Source organism: Cetorhinus maximus, chromosome 9 (assembly GCF_964194155.1).
Source record: "Cetorhinus maximus chromosome 9, sCetMax3.hap1.1, whole genome shotgun sequence".
In the NCBI taxonomy this organism is placed as follows: domain Eukaryota; kingdom Metazoa; phylum Chordata; class Chondrichthyes; order Lamniformes; family Cetorhinidae; genus Cetorhinus; species Cetorhinus maximus.
Genome location: NC_135887.1, coordinates 34,313,952 through 34,319,951, shown reverse-complemented (window position 1 = coordinate 34,319,951; position 6,000 = coordinate 34,313,952).

Here is a 6,000-nt window from a genome sequence, read left to right as displayed (position 1 = left end):
TGGCATTTCCGATACTCAAAATGTACCAGGTCAATTTGTAGAACATCTTCAAGTTCGATGTCAATGTAGTCAACTTGTAGATTTACAGTTATATCTTCTGTTTTCAGTGGGTTAGACAATATGCTAAGTGTGTCCGATGTGACCATCAGGTTACCTAATCTCACAGTTGTAACCTTGCATCTTTATTGCAAGATGTTGCAATCTTGGTGGTGCACTGATCAATGGTTTTCACCAAATCATCTCCAATGGCTTATTGTCGGTCTCTACCACAAATATTTTGCCAAATAGATAGGTATGAAAATGCATGATCCCAAACACTATGGTTAATCTTTCCCACTCAATGTTGGAGTAGTTGGATTGGGTTATGGACAGAGATTTTGAAGCAAATGAAGTCGGTTTGCCTTTTTGTAATATGCATATTCCCAGACCTTTCTGTGAGGTATCTATCTCCAGGATAGTTGTCTCCCTAGCATCATAAAATTGTAATGTGGATGATTCTGATAATGACAGTTTCAGTGATTCGAAGAGTTATTGGCGGTCTTTGTGCCACAGGAAAGGCACATCCTTTCTCAACAATTCCCTTAGTGAGGACGATATTTGAGCAAATGTGGGAATGTATGGAGGCAAAAAATTGAAGAGACTTAGACATCTTTGAAGATCATCCTTATCTTGAGGAGTTGATGTGGCCTTAATATCCTCTATTTTACCAGGATCGGGACATATGCCAGCACTAGAATAAATAGAACTGAAGAAATTGATCTGCTGCACATTGATGGCACATTTCAGACTGTTGAACACCAATACTTCATGATGTGCCGCTTGCATCAATAGTGCAGATTATGATCATGTTCTTGCTTTCCTCTTCCCACAACAGCTATATCATCCGCAATACAGATGCATCCTGGCACAGTGCACGTAATACAGTCCATGTGAGCTTGAAAGGCATCCTGGCTAACAGGTAGCCCAAAAGGACACGGTGAAAACAGTATCATCTGAATGGGATATGAAATGTAGTAAGCTCTTGGGACTTCTCCGTGAGATGGACTGACCAGTTTCCATGCTTGGCATCAAGCTTCGCTATTGCATCTGCAAATCTTGGGTTTAATTCTTCTCATGTGGGTACGTTGTAAGGACAAAGTTTCAAAGCTGTGTCTTGGATTGAGGCATACTCTCAATGATCTGTCCTTCTTTATGACACATTGAATTGAGCTGCACAAATCTGTGTGCTCTTTTACTCTTCTAATGATTTTGGCTTTCTCCATTTTGTCTAGCTCGACCTTTAATTTGTCTTGTAAGTGGATGCTGCACTTACATGGTGAATCAATTGATGGACTTGCATTCTCCTGCAAATGTAATGTCGCAGCACTCTTGAAATTGCCAATTTTGCCGAAACATTCTGGATATTTCAATGTTAGGTTGTGAACTGAGGTGATAAGAGTAGTTTCTGAGGTTGATCTGCCTTGTGATGTCTGACAGGTTCCATGGATTGTTACTGATGTGAGGTCATGAATTGCCAGTAGACCTACAATCGCTGGGTCTTTAGTTTCCACATTGTAGAACATCTGTGACACCCAGGAGGATTTATTGTATTTGCACTCCAGGACTATGGATCCTGCACATGGAATTAGTGAACTGTTGTATGTTAAATGTTTCACGGTAGTAGTTTCAACATAGCCTTCTTTGTCTGTGGATACATGTCTTTCAGAGTTCACAAAGGTATTATGTTGGCACTTGCCCCTGTGTCAATCTTGGCCAGTAACGAATAGTTGCCAACTTTTTTAGGGCAGATAATTTGAACCTTGGAAAATACTTTGGACACTGTGTTGGCATCTCTGTTTTCCACAAGATTGATGATGTGAAACATGTGTTCATTGCTCTTTTCCTTGTCCCGCCCATCAATATCATTTTCTGCTTTGTCAATCACTTAATGTGTATGTTTCTGATGGGATGCTGTATGGTCATTCTTATTGTTGGGTGGTACCCATCGCGTATGGTCTGTTTGGATCAGTGCATGGCTCTTTGTAGCTGCCTTTGCTCTAGTGCATTGCCACTGCCCATGGCCCTTTCTGCCACATGCCTTGCAGGATTGATGAAAAGCTGGGCATTTCCTTGGTGAATGCAGAAGGCCACACCTTCCACATGTCTTGCTAGGTTTGGGCGTTTTCGTAAGTGCGTCAACAACTGGGGTTGTGCTTAGGACCCTGTAAGCTTTGTCGACCTGAGAGGATTGCTTCATACTTACGTCCATCATTTACTCATTCGTCAATGATATTTTGGGCTTTTTGGGCTTGTCTAGCAGATCTTTCTGGAATGCTTCCATGGGATTGGATATGGTCACCAACTCAACAATTCTGTCCGCTAGTTCTTCGCTTGAAAAATCACATACCCTTTTCTCTGCATCTGCTAAGGAAGTGGTCTACGGATTCTTTAGACTGTTGTCGAAATGACATGAACTCTAGTCGATGAATACGGAAGTTTAACTTGATTCTCATCTGGTCTTCCAATGTAGTTCATATCTTTTGGGGATCCTTTAGCTCTTCTTCTGTTAATCCCAACATATTCAGCCTATGTAGCTCTTCATTCCCAATTGCTAGGTGAATTATTATGGCTTGTCTGGTTCAGACACACCTGAATCAAGAAACCATAGCTCTGTACGCTGTTTAAACATTTTGAATTTGGATAGTAGATCAGCCACATCCCAATTCAAACTGGAGAATCTTGTGGACATTCTGACAATATCCCTTTGACCCCCCTTCTTCTGTAATACCTTGGATGTGTGTCACTGTAGTCACTCTCGCATGCTTTTCTGAAGTTCCGCTCAAAAGATGAGTTGTGGCAGGAATGCACCACGGAGTAATGGCGTCTTTGTTTTTATTCAATTTATTTTTCAGTAACTCCTGAAGATACCCAATATAATCACAACCTTCTCTGGCCCGATTTTCGTGATTTTTTGTTTGTTTGACTCTGTCTTGCTCGCTATGATCTGGCACATACCCTGGTCACTCACCTTTCCTGACTGAGCTCACCCAACACTGGTCCTCTCAATGCACTGCCTCACTCACGGAGCTGGACGGCTATGCACTGCAATCTCACTATGAGGGATCTGTCTGCTTACCAGCTATTTATTTGAGCACTAGCTCAACACTGTGTCTCCAAAGCTTTCCTTTGCGGTCACTACACTGCGTTTTCAACACTCTCCAACTCTAAATTTGTTGCAGTCGGACCAAAACAACAAGGGTCGTCTCATGCCATATAATACAATCTAAGACTGTTCACCAAGTTGTACCTGTACTTACTCTTGCTGCCACCTGTCTTACCACTGCTGATCACCATGTCATGTTATTACAATTATATAATACCTTGGGCTTACTTACTGTACAAGACACAAGGCACCAAATGCTCATAAGGGATTGAATAAATACATTATGCGTTCATTTATTGACTAGGCACATGAGAACAGTTATGCATATTTATAAAGCTTGAAAACATTAGAGCTGTGTGTGTGTGTGTTCTGCTCAAAGGAAAAGTGAAACCAAGACTGGATGACATGACACATTTCCCTTTTGGTGATGTCATGCTGATATCCTTTATAGACAAGAAAAGAGGATGAAGATCAGCGGCACTGGAGAAACCATGAGCCCAGGAGGGTACCCTCCTGGGCTCATGGTTTCTCCAGTGCCGCTGATCTTCATCCTCTTTTCCTGGTGCTCTGCCTCTTGAGAGTGAGAATAGTATCTTCAGTCTGCCAGTCATGTCTTGAGACAGGAAGCCCAATTTTACACTATCCTCTTGCTCATTGGTTTTGGCCCAATGGGAAGTGTTTGCTGCTGGGTTCATGCCTGATCCAAAAAGAGGAGCACAGGGCATCCTCTAGCTGTCCCTAAGCAAAAGGTTACCTGCTTATGCAAACACTTTGAAGTGTGTGAATTGGTTGCCATGTGTGTCTAGTTCAAAGATCTTAATTATTTCACTGAAGCAAATCTCCATTGCAAACTTCCCCACACAATAACACTTGCATGTTTAGACCGTGTTGTGGGTGGACACTGAATCACAGCCATGCTCTGTTATGCAATGGAGATGCCTAGAGCGGAACTGAAGAATTTCATTTATAAATCAGCCTTATGTGTCCCACAGGATTACTTATCATCCTTTTCCTGGAGACCGCCAGTTTATTTGCACACACTGGGTTGTTTTATATTCCATGCTGCAGTATCTAAAATAGGAACACAAAACGTGTTTCTGTTTAGGGACAAAGACAGCCCATCAATGTGGAAATATTACGGAGAGGTATAATGGAGATGGACACAATTAAACCTGGGTGTTGTACATGGGCTGTATTACACCCCAATTGTTGAGGGTAATTGGTTCATATGCATGTGACGAGGAAACACTGTGGCTGATTGGAGCCTGAGTTGGCTACATATAGAAGGTCAAGGACTGTAGTGGTGACTCCAATTATTACTCATTGGACTTCAATTTAAATGTAGATCAATCTGATGGTCAGAAACTCTCCTCTGTCTGCTGGCTGGCAAAGTTCAGCATGAAATAAATGGCATTAAGAATGGGTGTAGCTTCCACAAGATGGAAGTGCTGTTATTTTAGCACACATTACTTTGTGGCCCTCTGTTTTCCTGGTTGAGATCAGCTAACTCAGCATAGACCAGGAGTCCAATATGGAGCCCCCTAATCTGTAAGATTAATTTCTACATTAGACAGTGTGTTAACAAGTAAGCTATAGATGGGGCTTCATTTCTCCAGTCACTTGAGCCATGTTGAGTGTCACACAACATGACTGTGAAACACAGCCATAAGGGTCAGTTTAAGTTTGGGGAGTTGTGGATCAGCTTCCCATAAACACCCACCTGGTTATCCTTTCAATTCACTTACAATAGCAAGGAAAACTTGCTGGCAGGTATAACAGGTAAAACCAGCATTTACATTGAAGAAACCCCAAAATTTCAAGTAACCACTCACATGAAGTGATTGAGCATGAAGGAGCAGCGGGCGGAATTTAATGTGTTGGAGAACTAGTGGGAACCCCGCGTTGCTTCTCCCCGGGAGACCTGACGCTATTCCAGGCAATTAGGCAACTTACCTAGACAGCGTCAAGCCTCCCATGCAATGAAGCCCCTCAGCAGGGTGAAAATCCAGCACCCAAGAGCTACTGGCCAATCAGAGGTCAGCAGCTCTCTGGTACTGACAGTGCCATTGCTAGTATAACATTTGGGCCTGCCTTGAGGATCACCACTGGATACCCAGAGAGAGGGAAGGCTGCCCTACCACCCAGCTCAACCTGCAGTTGATCAGCGTAATGCAGGAAGAAGGCAGGGCCCCACCCTGTACCCTCCTGCCCAATCAAACAGCCCCACCCACACTTCCAGACTCTCCTCTGGGTAGGGTGGGGGTTATTGAATTCCTTCATGGCTCTGCTGCACAAGATATATTCCTACCAATTTCCTCTAATAGTGCCACCTACCATTTTCAGTTTAGCTTAACAACTGCTTTAAAAGGCTTTTGGTGCCTTTAATTTAATTCTGTCTAGATCTACCTTGCCTTCCATTCTTACCAAACACAGCACATCGTATTGATATTTGGAATCGTTTGTATGCCCTTCATCGGAGCCCTATCATTGTATCCCTGACAATGTATGTTCTGCACACAAATGCACCTACAGCATTAGGGATGTATTCAGGCTAACAGATAATTGTCCTGTCCACAGAACTGGGTCAATCTTGTGAGATTTGCAGTGTCTGATCTCTGATCTTAAGATGATGTTGTTGTAATGTGGAAACCACAGCTTCTGATTATAGAACACATTTTGAATCTTGTTCTAAAATAATATATTTATTTAACTGAGCAAATGACTGGCACGTTCTCCCAGCTTTTTCATTCTTAACCTCTGCATTTCTCTCTTCTCCAATGTTTGCTCCTCCCTCCTCCACTCTTTACTTGTTCACTTTTCCAGGGTAATTGCAGTGTTTCTGCTAATTCCAGGTCAGC